General features: G+C 49.6%; 1 protein-coding gene across 1 annotated transcript in view; it reads right to left on the bottom strand.

The window, feature by feature from the left end:
- Nucleotides 1–16,261, bottom strand: part of Fbln2 (fibulin 2) — a 79,280-nt gene extending 63,019 nt beyond the window's left edge. Inside the window, exon 1 of the mRNA XM_076940118.1 lies at nucleotides 16,150–16,261. The gene's annotated coding sequence lies outside the window, so the exon portion shown is untranslated. The remainder of the gene's footprint in view (nucleotides 1–16,149) is intronic.
- Nucleotides 16,262–18,129: the final 1,868 nt, after the last annotated feature.

The raw sequence follows: 18,129 nt of genomic DNA, 5'->3' as shown, positions 1-18,129 counted from the left end.
AGGTAACTAAGAAGGACTCTAGCAAGGAGCCCAAAGAGGACACTTGTGTCTGGTGCTTTTTGGAGCCTGAGTTTGTGCCCACTGCCTTACATGTGATGGGCCAGGAATGAGCAGAGAGCAGCAGAGGAACGCAGGAGTGTCTCCCAGTAGCAGATGTTGAAGCTCAGCCTAGAGCCATCCAGTCTCAGATATCCACTACAGGGACTGGTACTTACTTGTTTCTGAACTAGTTGTTTCATTTGAGACTTTAGTCAATGTGAACAGTAGTTTCTTTCTTTCTCTTTTTTTTGGGGGGGTGGGGTGGGGTTTTGAGACAGGGTTTCTCTGTGTAGCCCTGGCTGTCCTGGAACTCACTCTGTAGACCAGGCTGGCCTCGAACTCAGAAATCCACCTGCCTCTGCCTTCCAAGTGCTGGGATTAAAGGCGTGCACCACTGCCCGCCTAGGAGTTTCTTATTTACCAATTCTCCTACTGGAATTGCCTGATAAACTTGATTCGGTGAGACAAAATGGCCTCCACGTGCATCCCATGCTCTTCCTAGGCTCTCCCCCCACCCCCCAGTGCTCAATGTCCAGATTTCCATTACTGTCCCTGCTTTACAGTTGAAGAGGCTGAGGTTCAGCAGTATGGCAGGGTCCCATGCAATCAGCTCATTCTTTCCCCCGTCTGCTGTTCCAGGTTGTGAACAGGGACCAAGTACCCCTTGGAAAGCTGCTTAGAGGGTCTGAAGCACATGGAGCCCCTGGGGAGGTGGGGAGCCATTACTCTTCCATGAGTCCCCCTGCATGTTCCAGGAAGCCAAAGGCCTGACGACTCCGTCTGGGAATGGTAGGCTTCCATCTCTGTGGCCCAACTCATTACTGATTCATCTGACCCTTCCCTCCGTCTGGTGTGATGAAATTTCTGGCACTTCTCAGAAGTTCTGGTCACCCAGGACAAGACTTAGCCCAGCCTGGCCATTCAGGCCAGCTTTCCTGGCTTGGGGAAAAGGGGCGGGTAAAGAGGCAGGATGCTGAACTCAGAGTGAAGATCTCACCATGGGTTAGAAAGCAAGCTGGGGATACCCAGAGCCGTCCCCCCAACACACACACACCTTTCAGAAAAGCCCAGAATGAGAAGAGACCTGACAAAGACCAAATAACACAACCCTCAGGAGCTAGCTCAGGCAGTAGAGAGGCAGGCCTCGGGCTATTCCCAGCCTTGGGTTTTTTTTACCTGTGAAATGTTAAAGGCTAGCTCTAATTTTAATAAATACATTAGAAAATTTTTACCAAACCAGCAGATGATGTCGTCTCAGAAGAATCTGTTTCAGTCACTTTTGTCTTATACAAATGTATCCAACTCTAACCATTTATAAACGTTCTTATCATTTAAAAAATGATTTGAAAAGAATCTCTGGGTTTAGATTTGGGCACCTGTCCAGCTCCAAGAAGTTTCTGTGGCACAGGACGCACGCATCTCTGGATGCTTTTGACACTTGTGTGGATAGACTCCTGGAGCTTGTGTGGACAGCCCCTAAAGGCTGTACGCTTTCCTCCGCCCCACCAAGAGCTGCACTTCTGGCACGGGGTGCCCAGCCTCCAGGCTACCTTTACTCTGGGGAGGGTGCCTCAGCATCTTCAACAGACTGTCCTTCTGAAATTCTTTTCACAGAAGGGGGTTCGCCCTTTTCTGCAGACCCTCCTATACTTTGGCTCAGGGAGGAAGGCTGGGAATGGAGCTCGTGTGATTTTTATATAAGGATTTTTTTTTTCAGTTGATGTAGATGGACCCACTACAATACTTTTCCTTAAAGCTATTGTTCTCAACCTTCCTAGTGCTACAACCCTAAATATAGTTTCTCATGTTGTAATGACGCCAAATCAAAGACTTATTTCTGTTTCTACTTTGTAACCGTAATTTTGCTACTGTTATGAATCACAATGTAAGTATCTGATATGCTACCCTTGTGTGTACCCTTTGGGTCATTTGACCTCCCAAAGGGGTCTCAATGCACTGCTCTAAGGCTTCAGGCCCTGAGGTTCTGCTTAGGACGCTTGCTCATTCTTACATACATACATACATACATACATACATACATACATACATTGCCCCTAAACCTGACCCCAGCCCCTCCAGCTCCATTCTACATGCTGGTGTTTGTTCTTTAGCATGTTGCCTGAGGATGAGGTGAGGGAGACTCCAGGATCCTTCTGCAAATAACCTCCATCTGCCTGACAGTCTACAAAATCTACTTTTGGGAACTCATGAGTTTGTGGTTATAAGCATCTAAGGTTTGTAGTGGCCACAGGAACACGTCTCCTCGGAGGTGACAGATCCCCTCCATCATCACACTTGCAACTGAGTTGACGCCCCTGTGAGCTGCTGCCAGCTAATGGCAGCACACCAGCACAAACACAGGGACACCAGCAAGTGTCAGGACAGTTCCTTGGACCTCAGTAGTCTGGTCAGAGCTTCTGGAACTGAGCGCCATTCCCAGCCTTCCTCCCTGAGCTTCTGTCTCAGTCCAGCATGTGTCAGAGCTGTGCAGCTGGTAGCACCTCTCCTGCTCCCCAGGGCTCACATGCTCTGAACCATCTGATTCACTTGACCATATCTCTTTGGACTGCACAACAAGTCAAACTCACTCAGTGACAGGACCAGAAGCTCACAGAGTCTATGTTGTAGCACAGGCATCTCGTGTCTCATTTTACCACACTGGAGCTTAAGCACCATGCCCCCACTTCACAGATGACAAATTGAGGACAGGACCCTCTGGAATCTCAGGCTCCTTTGTCTTAGGTCAACCCAGTAACATTTATTTCCTCAACTCTGACAACGCTGGGACCAGGGTAACATAAGAAAGCATGACAGAGGTGCAAATCCCCTTCCCTGGGTTGGGGTGAAGCAGCTGGGCTCCCTACCCACCTAAGCCCAGAGGAAGGAGTCAGATGGAGCCAGGAGGACCTCAGTCTCATATGCTACAGCTACTCGAGTAATGGGAGATGGTTTCTTCACACAATGAGGTGACTCTGTTTGGGAGTTCAGACTTGCACTCTGGTCCTCTGTTCAGCTTCTTCTCAGCCTCGGCTCTTATGATTGCTTTCCCCTGGATGGGCCACAGTGACCTCAGTTTAGCTTGCCCTGACCCAGGGCTATGCCATGCACTGAGCAGAACAGGGATCTGGTACACAGCCATAAAAAAAAAAAAAAAATCCCTTTTCCACACTGCAACCTTTAGGATTTAGGTAATAGGACCCAAGCTGGTAGTAGTTATTTGGGATGAGCATGTTAAAGTGCCAGACATGCTGGCCTCCTTGACCTTCCAATAAGGGGCTTGGCAATTCATATCTGTCCTGGCTGTTTGTACTAAGTTTCCTTCTGGTCTATTCCCACTAGCTTCCTCCTGGAAGCTGCTTCAGCCTCTTCTTCCTCCTGGCCTCCTACTAAAGCCCAAATCAGGCACCAGGCAAGGACCCACACTCAGGGACCACACTGACCAGCTGGCTCTAGCTCCTGGAAGCCAAGGAGACCCTAGTGAGGTTCTTCAGTTCTTCATCACCCTCAGTCCAGCATAGGCTCCTGCATGTTTGGGCTCTGATCAGTCTGCTCTACACCCTGCTGTCTGCTCCAGACCCCCCAAAGCCACACAGCCTCAGCATCTGTCTACCATCCATCCCCACAGGGATGGGAGAGCATGGAGGGAATAGTCCGGGCTGTGACCAGGCTGCCTGGCTGCAGGTCCAAGTCCACACCCTGTGACCTGGAGACATTGTCTGTCCTTCACAGTGGAAAAACTTGGTGAGTCTTGAGGGGGACCTGCTAGAGCTACTGGAGTCCTCCATTGAGAAACACTCTGTATTCAGGACTCTCTCTCTCTCTCTCTCTCTCTCTCTCTCTCTCTCTCTCTTTCTCTCTCTCTCTCTCACTTTCTGTCTCTCTCTGTCTCTCACTTTCTGTCTCTCTGTGTATCTCTCTCTGTTTCTCTCTCTCTCTCTCTCTCTCTCTCTCTCTCTCTCTCTCTCTCTCTCTGTGTGTGTGTGTGTGTGTGTGTGTGTGTGTGTTGCTCAGGGCATGACTTGTGCATAGTGAATGCATCAAGCAATGTCTGGCCATTCTGTGCCTGACTCTGTGCAGCCCTGTGGGTACCGTTAACAACCAGAACACATCCCTGTCTGCGTGGCATTCAAGCTGCAATAGGAAGACACAGGCCATGAGAAGCACCAAGAAGCATCAAGGTAGGGCAACCCAGAGAACCAAAGGACTCTCCTTAGACAGGTCTGTCCTCTCCAGGCTCCCTTGTGCCCTCTAGGAAGTATGGGCAATGATCCCATGCCCTCCTGTGTTAGGATGATAAATGTATGAGCCAGCCAGAAGAAGAGCTGCAGAAGGTACCCTAGGCAGTAGCTAGGTCCAGGGCAAGGGAGATGAAAGCCAGCCATTTGGAAGGAGGATTGAGGACAGTGGATGAAGGTAGAAAGAGTTTGTGTCTTTTCTGAGAACCAAGGGAACTATAGTAAGAGGTTGGTTCAAAGGAACAGGTAGAGATGATCTATGAACTTCAGACCGTGGCAGCTTCTGGGAAGAGGAAGAATGGGGAAGATGCTGATGGGAGAGATAGTGTACACTGGGGTGATGTTGGGAGCTGGAAGAGGGAGAAGCAGGGGTGGAGCCTTCAGCTTAGGAATGAAGCCATCAGTGATGAAGTTGGGAAGGGTTGGTTGTAAATGTGTGGGGCTTTTCTATGTCCTCTTTTGCTCTGAAATAATGCCATGGGGACTGGTATATTCATTATGAGCTTCTTATACTATAGCTGGGCAGATAGATACTGAGCCATCTTAGTCTTGCTCTGGCTCCCCCTGCTCCATCTTTCCTCTCCTCACAGTGACTCTCTCATCATGACCTCATGGCCAACCCCCATGGCAAATCTCTCTCTCTCTCTCTCTCTCTCTCTCTCTCTCTCTCTCTCTCTCTCTCTCTCTCTCTCTGTCTCTACCAGAGACCTTCTTGCTGGGATCAGAAGTCCTGCCTTATCCTGTCTCAGTCAGCTATTGGATGATCAGCTCTTTGTTAACCAATCAGAGGTGGTGGAGTCACACAGCATTGAGACAGGAGATGCTTGAGTGCAACCAGATCTCTGGGCTCGGTAATCAGCATCTGAACACACAGTTCACAAAACCATTCCCCAAGAGCTGGTTAGAACTTTCTACTTCAAACACACAGAGTACTTGACTCAAACATGCTTATGCCAAAATGGAACACAGAGCTTCGGTACTGACAATAGACAGGTGGGCTTCAAGCACAGCTGGATCCAGGTGCTCAGATGTGTCATCAGGGTGAAGTTCTTTGCTCTCATCTCTCATACTGGATCTTTACTCCACTTCCTCCAAAGCCATTCCTTCTGGTGACAAAAATCAGCCTGAGGCACCAAGAATAGTCCTAGGCTTAAGGTAGGTACCCAGGCCTGAGCCAGTTACTGCAGTGGGAATGGGCTGTGTTGATTAGCTCAGTCCAAGATTATTGCTCTTCAAAGACCTAAGGCAGGGAGGCTGAGTGGGGATGAGCCTCTGAATTCTAGCTGCTTCACAAGAATCCATAAATGGCCCTAATGGTCCTTTATGAATTCTTTTTGAAGTCCGTACCCTCTGTGATTCAGACTCGGCAGGACATTAATTGCTTAACACACATTTTAGAAGTACTTTCTCTGCAAAATTCCTGACAGGCACAAAGGACTTCACCAGCTTCTCAGTGACTGATTCCCATCAGGAGAGTTTTACTCACCAACAAACCAGCCAATCAGAACCCAGGGATAACCTCTCCCATGATCATCCATCGACCACCTTAAGTTGGACCAGAGCAGAACTTGGTGGGTCTGGTAGTAAAGCCAGTTGCCTGTGGCTGATGACTAATGGACAATCATGTTACACCCATCACAAAAATGTAGCCAGCAGGAAAGAGAATGACTTGGGCTTTGGAAGCTGACTGAAGCTACATGATCATAAAGGAAGGGGGTCCTGTGGCAGGCAGGCATGTCCCACCCAGATCTCCTCTCCTGGGACTTCTGGATGGCCTCCTATTTCCTTAATGGAGTTCCTCTCTGAATGCATTCATAATATGATTTCAGCGTGTTCCTAAACTTGATATGGAGGCGTGTGCTGTAAATGTCCCTCACAGCACTGAAAATAGGGTGTGTCCAGATGAACACCTGTGACTTTTCTTTATCTCTTTTCAATACCTAGTAATATTTCACAGTCCAGTTATTACATACTGAACAAGTCTCTTGTTGAAAGCAATTAGGTTGTTTTGTTTTCTTGGTCCCCATTACATCCTTGGTCCTGCCTCAGTACTTTCTGTAGCTATCTCCCTATGACATCTGTAGGAGTCCTCTTGGGCAGCCATCCAGGACATCAGGGGCTGAGTCACGGAGTTTACACTTGATGGAATTCAATAGCCCAGGCCAGACTGCTGTTTCCGAATGTCCCTACCCATGTGTGACCTCGCTAGCTGCTGCCTCCCTTCCCGTCTCTTGCTGACATGCGCCCATGCAGTAGGTGTTAACTGGTGTCTCTGTGTGGCTTTCACTCACATGACCCTCTTACATGAGCTCAGCCATCTGCTTTTTCTCTCTGTTGAAGTTTCTGCCCATGTCCTTTGCCTTAAAAAAAAAAAAAAAAACTGCTGTTTTCTTTTCTGTGATTGCTCTTTCCGAAGCGCAACCTAGCCATGTGGCTCCTTGCCCTGAAGCCCTCCCATGGTTCCCCTGAGTCCAGAAGCAGAGACCACGCCCGGCAGCCTGGCCGGCAAGGCCTTATAGTGGTTTGGCTCCAATTGTGTCTCCATTCTGAGTAGAAGATGCTTTCTGACTCTTTCCCCTCCCCTTTTTAGGTTTTTAGGGTTCCTCTGTGTGCCTGCCACATCCTGCTCTCTGGCACCCTCCAGGTTGGGGATCATGCTATACTACTGGCCAGGAACAACCAGCCCACAACGCCCACTTGGCTATTCCCTCAGTCTTTAGGTCTTGGCTGGAACATCCCTTATTTTTTTGGAAGCCTTCTACTCAGCTCTCCTGTCCCTACTTCCCCAACTCATCCCAAACACCTGGCAGCTACACCTCAGGCCACTGTCCCAGCCACACCTCAGGCCACTGTCCCAGGCTGTATTACTAACAGGATCCTCAGGCTTTTTCCATAAGCAGCAAACCTCCGACAAGCCAAGGTCATGACTGTTTGGAGGACATGTATCTGCACAGGGCCACCTCTATACCTTCCCAAAGGCCTCCAGAGGTGGGCACAGAGATGACAGAGGAGGGACAGGAAAGCATGGAGCTGGTCAAGAGGGATGGCTGTTCCCACAAAGGCCCCAGGAAGAACTCAGAAGCCACCAGGAGCCCAGAGGAGAGTACAGGAGGGAAAGGCTCTAGGTTTGGACGCAGTAAGCTAGCGCTGGTCCTGTCTGCCAGTAACACACTTATCTTTCTGGACAGGTATTTTGTTCTTCCTGCCTCAGTTTCCCCTCTGACTCGGGAACTCTTGGCCTCTTTCCTATCACAGACAGTGCCTCTAATGGCCTGCTTGAGGCCCAACCCACAATTCTAGGCAGAGGGAACAGGCAGACCCTGGAGCAGACAAAGGGGCCTTGTTTCCCCAACTCTTTGCCGGAACCTCCCCCACCCCCAAACCCTCCTGCCTCCCAGCTTGGCTCCAGCTGAACAAAACCAGATGCCAACATGTGGGAGGAGGCAGAGGGCGGGCAGCGTCCCAGGACCCCTCTCAAGGTCTGGGCCCCTGCCAGAAACTCCAGATGCCATGGACTCTAAAGAGAGTTCCCCTTCCCCACAGCCCCAGTGGCACCAGGCCCTTGTCTGAATCTCTGTCTGTCTTCCCTAGGCTGAGGGAGCCCGTCAAACCCTGCTCTCTTTGGTTTTATGCAAGGCATGCCCAAGCCTCCAGAAAGGTAATACTAGCCAGCTCTTTTTCAGATGAGAAGCTGGGAACCCTTAGAAGTCGTGGTCCCCAGCCCACAAGCTCAGTTCCCAATGACTGGAGGCATCCAGATGGTACCACCATCTTATTGCCCACACCAGACCCATCTTTGTCTCCCTCTGAGAGGACAGCACAAGTGAGTCTCATATCACAGGAGGTCAGCTGACTGGCTTCCTTCTGCCCCACCCCATGGATACAAATCTGAGGAGGCAAGGAGACAATCCCCAGTGTTGGCAGTCCCTGTCACAGGCCCAAGGACTGAACTGACACAGCCAGGGGCTGCAGCTCAAACCCTGACAGCCGCTGCCCTATTGCTCCAGACCATAGCAGCCAGAGACTTGGTGCTCTAGGTCCTCAGGCTGGAGGTTCATTGCCTGGGCTTGAAGCTCTGCAGCCCAGCACTGGGCTATTGTGGTATCCTGAGTATCTGAGACCCTGAATCCTCAGGGCTCCGCAGCTCCCTGGAAGTTTTAGCTCAGTCAGGTTCTATTCCACTCTCCCCTTTTCTCATCCTCAACTGCCTCTGCTGCCTTTCTTCCTAGTTGATTGTACACAGCACTCTCTGACACACTTTATATGTTCTCAGCCCTTCTTTATGTGCCTCATCTGAGGCCCAGGTGAGCTTACGAAGCAAGAAAGGGGCGTGGCCAGTTGTCAGAGTACAGTCTTTCATGTAAACGAAGGACTGGGTTTTTTTGTTTGTTTTTTGGTTTTGTTTTTGTTTTTGTTTTTTTTTTGTTTTTTGTTTTTTTTGGGGGGTTTTGTTTTTGTTTTTGTTTTGTTTTACCAATCATAGATCTCTTGCTGAGTACCAGGAGAAGTGTTACTTCTATCCCCAACCCAGGGCACCAAGAGGGCAGTACCAAGGAAGTGTCAGATATGGATGTAAATTGGCCCAGCCCACATTTTAGCTTATTTAAAGGAAAAATACACACTAAAAGGGGGTGCTTAGAGCAGAAGCCTGCCATTCACATTTATAGCAGTGCCCACTATTTTTTTTTTTTTTTTGGCTTGGTTGGTTTTTTTGTTTGTTTGTTTGTTTGGTTGGTTGGTTGGTTGGTTGGTTTTGTTTTTTCAAACAGTTTGTGTAGCCCTGGCTGTCCTGGATCTCACTCTGAAGACTAGGCTAGCTATGAACTCACAGAGATCCACCTGCCTCTGCCTCCTGAGTGCTGGGATTAGAGGCATGAGCTACAACTGGCCAGCTTCACCTACTAGTATCTCACAAAAGAAAAAAAAGTAATGAATTAGATTAGAAAAATCATATCTAACAACTAAAGGAGGGGTGGTACCTCTGATTTGTCTCACAGAAACAGAGGCCACTTGACAGTTGTGAGACATCTTCAAGGGAGAAGTGAGTCTAAGCTCTCATCTATCAGTCCCCAGGGATCAGCTGAGCGACCAGCTGTGGCCCCCTTGGCCTACAGCAAACCAGCTGGCAGAAGACCTCCTGCAGAGTCCAGCTCCAGGCAGAACTGCCACCCACCCGCCAGCTGCTTCAAAGCAATGAGGGATCCTCTGGGTTTAATTCCCACAAAGCAAATGAGGGCAGCAGGGGGCATGGAACACATCTCTGTGTGCATATGTGAGCTGAGGACATGCCCGCTGGCTCCCAGGAGTGAGATGGAAACCAGAGAACAGGCATCAAATGGAAGCAGTGGGGGTTCTCTCCCACCGCAGTGGGAGCTCAAAAGGGACAGTCACTGGGGAAAATGGTTTGTCAGGGCTGTAGAGATGGCTCAGTGGGTGAGGACACTTGCCACCAAGCCTGATGACCTGAGTTCCGTCCCGGAGACACAAATGGAAAGAAAGCAGTACCAGGACCAGGCTCTAAGGAGCCAGATGTAAATGGTGGCACTGCAACAGTGTGTATTCTGTAAAATCCTACAGTAGGAAAATGTTCTGAGCTGTTAGGAGTCAGTGTGGAGCCTTTGCCTAGAATGTTTCAGACTTGGATTCTACAGCCAGGTGTGGGTATCACTAGAGCCACTTGGGTGGGGAGCAGGGTGTCAGGTACAGAAAGGCGTTTGGATCATGAAGAAGCAGCACATTGCAGACATGGGCCTAGAGACTTAACAAGTGCCAGGCTGCTGCACACTGCTGTACACTGCTGTTTAATTCTGCACACTGCTGCACTCTACTGCACACTGCTGCACACTGCTTACACTGCTGCACACTGCTGCACACTGCTGTACACTGCTGCACACTGCTGTACACTGCTATATACTTCTGCCCACTGCTGCACACTGCTGCTGAACACTGCTGGATACTGCTGCACACTGCTGTGTGCTGTTGCACACTGTTGCATGCTTCTGTATACTGCGGCACACTCCTACACAGTGCTGTACAATGCTGCACACTGCTGTACATGGCTGCACACTGCTGCACACTGCTTCTTGACTCTATTCCCTTTATCCTCAGTCCCAGAGCCAGAGGTCATTTGTTGCCTCCTGTTTGATCTACCCCTTGGTACAGATGGCTTCTTGTCTACCTGCCCATGGACAGAGCAACCTCAAAAGCCCATAAGAGTTGCTCCCAGCAAGGAGGTAGGTTGAGTGGGTTGACAGCTTACCCTAAATCCTGGGCTTGCTGGGATGTACCTGGGTGTACCCCGCAGAGCCACTCAGTATCCAGCTGCATTGAGCCCTTTGCTCCCAGCAACAATGGATCTCCCTTATCCCGTCTCAGCTTCACCCTGCTCTCTGTCATTATCTCCCCATTAAACTGTTTCCATCCAACTCTGGCCTCATCGTCTGTGCCCCCAGAGTTAGGACAGGAGAAAATGAACATGGTCTGTACCTGTATGTGGGTATCAGAAGGAGGATGCCAGTGTTGGGTCTCACCAGGGTGCACTGTGAAGATGTGGGCAAGTCCCCAGCCTTCACTGAGTCTCACTCAGCAGATCAAGATGTTGGGGGCAGACAGTTCATTCTGCAGTGTGGGTCTCGCCTCCACACTCAGGACAGAGAAGCATCCCCAAACTTACTTTCTAAAGGGAGCCAGAGCCACATAGGGATCAGGCACAGCCTGCAGACCACTGGAGATTAAGTGCCTGCAAAGAGGGGAGATGGCCTCTGTCATGAGTGAGTGCCTTCCAAGCCATGCAAAGGCTATCATGGGGGATTCAGCAGAGCCCTCTTAACAAAACACCATCCCAGCTGGATTTGTCAATGGTCTATATCCTCACACAGAGAGGTAGAGTAAGTCTGGAGAGTCTTGCCTGCATGGCCAGTTGCTCCCTACTACCAGCCACACTGTAGTGGCACATGGGAGGGGCTAGAGTATTTATTTACAGGCAGGAAAAGACTGAGTAGGAGGCTCCATCTATGGCTATGGGGGAAACCCTCATCCCTGCTGGTAAGGCTTTCCAGATACAAGCAGTTAAGAGAGAAGTACTCAGATTCTTACAGGTGACCCCTTACCTATGCTCTATATGGAAGTACAATAAATACATTGCTTCCCTAGAGTAAGTGCCAAATTGGCAAAAGAGTGCCCTTGGGGGAACCCTCTCTTTCCGCTGGGAAGGAATTTTAGCAGCAGCCTCCCCCTCTCTCTGGGGTGTCATCCCATGCTGTGATCACAGCTCTGTGTCCTGAGAGGGCTGTCAGGCAAAAGTTTCTTTGGGTCAAGTGGCTGTACTATAGGGAGTCTGGCATGGGTTGCCTTGTCTCTTTCTGGACATGGGGACACAGAAACAGTCTGAGGGCGAGATGGGTCCCTTTGGTGCCAAAAGTCCCAAGCCAGTCCCCAGGAGAGAAGCCTCCCCCAACAGCAAGCACTTCTGAAAGAGTATGCTAGAGGGTGCCTCTTCAAGGCTATTTGCATCACTGATAGCCAGCCACTGCAGCTAGGGAAGTGCAGGGGGGCCAGTAGAGTTAGACTGGCCTGGTGGCAATCTTCCACCTTAGAAAAAGACTGACCATAACTTCTCCTCCTCCCTCCCTGTTCCTGGAATCACAGGACACATGGTCGCAGGTGGAGGGGGGCGGGAAGGGGTGTCTCAATTAACAGTGACTAAGCTGGGCTTTTTATGTCTGAGCACTGTGAGTTCCAAGAGATGTAGATAAAAGCATGGGTCACCAGAGCCTGGTGTTCTGCAAAGTCCAGGCTGCTCAGTATACCCATGATATATATGTTTGGACTGTACTGCCTAGGGAAAGCAAGAAAGGATATTTGGGGACTTGGGGTGAAAAGAAGTCAGGCTGTGGCCCAGGCCACACCCACCATGAAAGGCTCTGCTCCCCCTCAAGCAGGGATCCACTTCCCTCATTGACACTGAGGCCACCAGACTCTTAGCATTCAGCTGAGCTGCCTACCCCTTTGCAGGCCCACTCGTGCTCATGAAGCTTTGTCCTAGCTTAATGGACAGGTACTCAATCTTGGGGACATACCCAACTGAAGTGACTGAGGTGACTGAGAAGTGGAGCCCAGTCAGGGTTGTGGGAGGCTCAGGACTGAGCAATAAATGCTCCTAGCAAAAGCAAATGACAGGCCACCCTCACCAGACAGATGGGGAAACTCCTAAACAAATACCAACATGCTAATCCAGCCACTTCTCAAAAGACAGCAAAGGCAGGTGGGTAAACAGTGCTTTCCAGAGCCAGGCAGCCCAGAAAGGCTGACGGTACCTGGCTAAGCAGTTAGGAATAGAGACTATTTCCAGCACACAACTGCCTGTTACTTCAGCTTTTGAGAGATTCAATATCCTCTTTTCACTTCCTTGACATCTGCACTTACAGTGTACCATGTGCGTACACGCACGCACACACGTATGCTCATGCACACACACACACACACACACACACACACACACACACACACACACACTCGATTTAATGTTTTTTTTTTTTTTTTTTTTTTTTTTCCAAAACAGGGTTTCTCTGTGTATCCCTGGCTGTCCCGGAACTCACTCTATAGATCTGCCTGCCTCTGCTTCCCAAGACTGGGACTAAAAGTGTGCACCACCATAGCCCACCCACCCCCATTTTAGACAGATCTCACTATATACCTTTGGCTAGCCTGGAACTCATTATGTACACCAGGCCAGCCTCAAACTCAGATCCATCTGTGTTTGCCTCTTCCTCCTGAGTGATGAGATTAAAGGCACCACCATGACAATTAAATAAAATAAAATAAACCTTAAAGGGGGAGTATGGGGAGAGATGGCTCTGCAGTTAAGGACACTAGCTGTTCTTGCCGAGAACCTGGGTTAGATTCTGTAGTGGTCTGAATGAGAGTGGTCCCCATAGGCTCTTATATCTCCCATAGGCTTTTGTATTTGAATGTTTGATCCCCAGTTGGTGGAACTATTTGGGAAGGATTAGGAGGTGTGGATTTGTTGAGAGGGAAAAAAAAATGTGTTACTAGGAGTTAGGCTTTGATGTTTCAAAAGTCCACACCATTCCCAGTTAGCTTTCCTGATCCATGGTTGCTTTAAGATGTAAGCCCTCAGCTACTGTTCCTCCCTACGCCTACCTGCCTGCTGTCATGCTCTCTGCCGTGACAGCCATGAACTTTACCCTCTTAAACTGTTAGCCCCAGATAGACCCACATTAGTCATGGCAACAGAAAAGTAACCAAGACGGATTCCAAGCACCCATATGGCAGCTTATAATCATCTATAACTCCAGTCCTGGGGGAGCTGGCACCCACTTCTAGCCTCTATGGGTACTCCAGGCATGTGGTGCACAGACGTACATGCATCTATGCACATAAAATAACAGAATATTTAAAAAGGAGGAGGAGGAACAGAAGAAGCCACAGCCATCTTAATACAGACTGAAAAGTGAGATTGATGACGCCAGGCTCCTCTTACAAAGGGAGGCATGGAAAGAGCTGGAAGCTGACCCTACCTACACGAGCAGTCACTTCTCCAGACTCCACTGGCTCCACAGCCTCTGGGATGCCCAGATCCACAGGTGCTGAAGCCCTCAGTGGCTTTCTGCACCTACCTCTCTCTTCCTCCATAAACATCTCTCACTTTTCAAAAACAGTTTTGTGCTATGATGTTTATGTGACCCACCACTGGGGCTCAATAGAAAGAGGCAGGGTCACAATGCCCCAGAGCTTTCCATCTTCCCAAATGGCAACTCTGTCTCCTTTAAAAGCTAACTCCCCAGCCCCAGGCACACACTATATGCTACCTTCTGACTTGAATTTAACTGTTTGAATTTAACTTGTCATACAAGAAGAATTATCCAAAGTTTGCCTTTTTATGAGCAGTTTGTTCATTTAATAACCATAATTCACTCATAATTCCATCTGGTGTCCATCCCCTTCCTTTTAGATGTGGGTGCCTATCGTATAGTCTGACAGACGTGCTGTGCTCATTGGTTCATTGTGGACACTTGGGGCTGTTACAGTCACTGTATGACAGGCACGGGTGTGCAAGCTGCTTTTTGCCTCACCGCTATCATGCCTTTGGGGGCTTACATCTCTGCTTTCTCCTACACAGACTCTCAGGTCTATCCAGGGGTCTCAGAACCCCCAGTTTCAAAGAAGCAGGCCTGCTGTTTGCTAGGCGAGGAGTGAGGTGAGATGGGAATGTGGAGGAGAAGCCTGTGCTGTCTTATCATCTTCACAGCAATCCAGAGCTGGGCCACAAGTGCCTGTGCTTGTCCAGGATAGTTTTAAAGTCAAGAGATTCACAGAGTCTACAGTCTGGCTTCTCTTGAATTGCTAGTGGGTGTATCTGGGCAGGATGCCCATAGTCAGAACCAAGCTGTGGCCCTAATCTGCCCTGACTGCACTCTCACCTTGTTTCCTGAGTTTCCTATGCTGAGCTGAGAGCCTGAAGCTCTATGTCCTGAGACACATCCCCCAGGGCTCTCTAAGGCCATGCTGTTTAACTATAGCTGAACTTTGGGGGACCAGGGAAGAGGCTAGATGCTTGAGCCTTAAAACCAGATGCTAACTGCAAATTCCATGTTGACTGAGTTCTGTATACCAAGACAGTGGTGTGCTGGCCCAGAACACAGTCCTCATCCTTGTCAATCAACTTGACACTCAGCCTGATTCTGGCCAAAGGGAAAGCTCTTCCAGAAGCATACAGGTGGCCGTGCCACACCCTGCCTGGAAGCCCTGATGCCCCCTATGTCATCAGGCCAGAGTCTGGGTGACTCAGACTGGTCTTCCAGGATTGAGAGCTGGCTCTGTGGTTTCCTTTTTTCCCATACCCACACCATACTCCTTCCTTCACCTTGAGGCCCTTTCCTATCACTCTTTATGAAAACTCCTACTCAAACTGCAGAACCCAGCTCAGGAGAAACCCTGCAAGTAGCATGGGATGGGGGCTGAGTGGGTTGGCTGAGGATGGGCCATTGCTGCAGGCTGGGCTCTGGGGAGAAGCAGATACACTGGTGGTGGCCGAAGAAGAAGCGCCCTTGAGGGAACAGCAGTGAGGAAGAGAAGGAGAATCCAGTGAGAGACTGGGGTAGGGACCCAGGGTTGACTACAGGGAGGACTGTCTAGCAGGAGCCTGCTGGGTGTTCTGAACAAGAGAAGTGGCCCCCATGAGACTGAGATCCACATGGGACTTGGCAGGAAAAGGAGGAGGATGATGAGGCAGGATGGACTGGCTTAGAAAAGAATCAGAGGATGCAAACCAGCTGGGAAAGCAGGAAGCAAGGTACCAAGGTGCCACAGAGCGCATGCAGTCAACATTATGCTCTCCCTGTGGCCTGGGTCCATATTGCCATGCCTTTAGGTTCAGATAGAGGAGGGGAGAAAAAGGTGTGAATGGAGTAGGGCTTGGGCCAATCAGTTACCACATGCAGCAGCGGGGCATCGGGGCATCGGGGCATCGGGGCATCGGGGCATCGGGGCATCGGGGCAGCCGGGCAGCGGGGCAGCTGGGCAGCGGGGCAGCGGGGCAGCAGCAGCCAGGTGTCACTTTAACAGAGATGTTGTCTATAGAAAGTGGGAGTAGTAGATAGTTTGGGCAAACTCCTTTCTTGGGGTTACCTGGATCCTTATCTCAGCCTCTATTTCATCTCTCTTACCCCCCACTCGGCTCTGCCTTTCGGCCCCTCTAGCCACCTTCATTGGCTGTCCTGGGAACGATGTCTACCCTCTCCCATTCAGTGCACTAGCGGCTTTGGCCTCTTAGTTCCAAAGAGTGGCGTTTCCTGCTGCCCCTTCGTAGAGATGTACCCCGGGAGACTCCAAATCCTCTTGGCTGTTACCCTACCTGTATACAGCCTGGGACACAGCACAGTCTTGAGTCGAAGTGGTAGTGAAGGTTAGAAGTCTCCCAGGACCAGCATACCTCTGGGTGTGCCCTGTCACCCCAGGAAGACCATATCTGCCACCTCATTTTCCCAGTTCAGATGGCTATGAGCTAGCCACTCCCACAGCACAGCCTGCTTAGCAACTCTCTTCTCCCCAGCCATTGGGCCCAGCAGGGACCCTGGATCAGCAGTGCTGCTCACCACACTGGTAACCCTAATCCTATGTGCAGACAGGGCTGGTCCCAAAGCCTTCCTCTCACAAGAGGTGTTTGTCTGGCTGGTCTTCTGCCCACTCCCCCATCTTTCCTTGTCCTCTGCCAGGAAGGAAGTTTCCTGCAGAGCATCTCCTACCACAGACCTCGGGTCAGCAGCTCTATCCTTCAGTAAGAGTCTTGAAGGGACAAATGTGGGCTCCCTCCTATTGTCATGTCCTGATGCAGAGCCCTGGGCTCATTCCTGCACTGTTCTAAGCCCACTCCTTGAATCCCCTGATGCTTTTCTTCCCAGAACAGATTTAAGAATAGTAGGTCATTCTCAACAGTCCTCAACACTACAAGCCCATTACAAACTCAAGGTCTAATGCTCATGCAGCCCCAAGTCTGAGTCCTCCTGCACTGATGACTTGCTAGGTTGTTGCTGTAGCCCTGAGCAGACATGATGGCAATCTCCTTTCATTCCTAAACTGGCTTAGTTACTATTATATTCCTGTGACACCATAACCAAGGCAACTTAGAAAAGAAAGCATTTAATTTGGGTAATTTTGGTCTTACAGTTCTAGAGAGTCTATGACCATCATGGTGGAGAAGTGGCAGAAGGCAGGCATAGAACTGGAGCAATAGCTGAGAACTTACATCTGATCCACACGCACAAGGGGGAGAGAGAGAGAGAGACAGAGAGACAGAGAGAGAGAGAGAGAGAGCGCTAACTGGGAATGGTGTCTGGTGCTTGTGGTGGTCAAAAATGGTGTCAGATCCCCTGGAACTGGAAGTACAGATGTTATGAGCCATCATGGGCATGTTGGAAATCAAATCCAGGTCTTTTGGAAGAGCAGCCAGTGCTTTTAACCACTTAGCCACCTCTCCAGTCCCCAAAAAGTGTTTTTTAAAAATTCAGTGATGGGCTAGGGAATGTAGCTCAGCTAGTAAGATGCTTGCCTGGCATGCACCAAGTACTGGGTTAGATTTCCAGCTGTACATAAAAACTGGTGTGGTGGTGCATGCTTGTAATCCCAGCACTTGGAGGTTGGAGGCAGAAGAATAAAGAATTCAAGGCCATCCTTGGCTACATATCAGGACTGAAGCCAGCCTAGGCTACAGAAAACCCTGTCTCAAAAGAGAAAAAAAAAAGAAGGAAGAAGGAAAGGAAGAAAGAAAAGTCAATAGAAGTGTGATTATTTTGCAGTTTTACAAATCTCTTTAGTGTCTAGCTTCATCAAAAACAGCTGGATTCTTACAGCTGCTTCTTCAGTCTGTCATGAGATCTGATTCTTGCTAAACCTATGTGGAGAAAATCTGGTGTTTCACAAATGTGGGGTGAGAAAACGGCAAGGTGTCTTTGCTGCCTTTTCTGATAATCCTGGATGCTTCCCTTTGCTGTGGCACCCAAAGTCAGCGAGTGGTGCTTTCCTCAACCCCAGCCGCAGCGTGCTGTGTCAATCAGCTGGTGGGACATTTTCATCTGCAATTACTAGGAAACTGGTAGATTGATTTCGCTCTCCAAATGGCTCTCGCCCACACAGGGATGTCTTACAACTGGCCTGTGACATTTGGAAAATCCTCATTTGTGCATCGTTCAAATGGTGACACACTCACTCCAGCATCCACTAAGCCTTGAATGTGATGGTACCTCTGGCTTCACCAACAGACTAGTCTCTATGTCTATGTATCACCTCCTGGAGCTGGTACACATTTTCCAGTATTTTAATTTCAAACAAAAACTGG

This window comes from Arvicanthis niloticus, chromosome 9, assembly GCF_011762505.2.
Source record: "Arvicanthis niloticus isolate mArvNil1 chromosome 9, mArvNil1.pat.X, whole genome shotgun sequence".
Classification (NCBI taxonomy): Eukaryota; Metazoa; Chordata; class Mammalia; order Rodentia; family Muridae; genus Arvicanthis; species Arvicanthis niloticus.
This window is presented reverse-complemented; position numbering and strand designations above follow the sequence as displayed.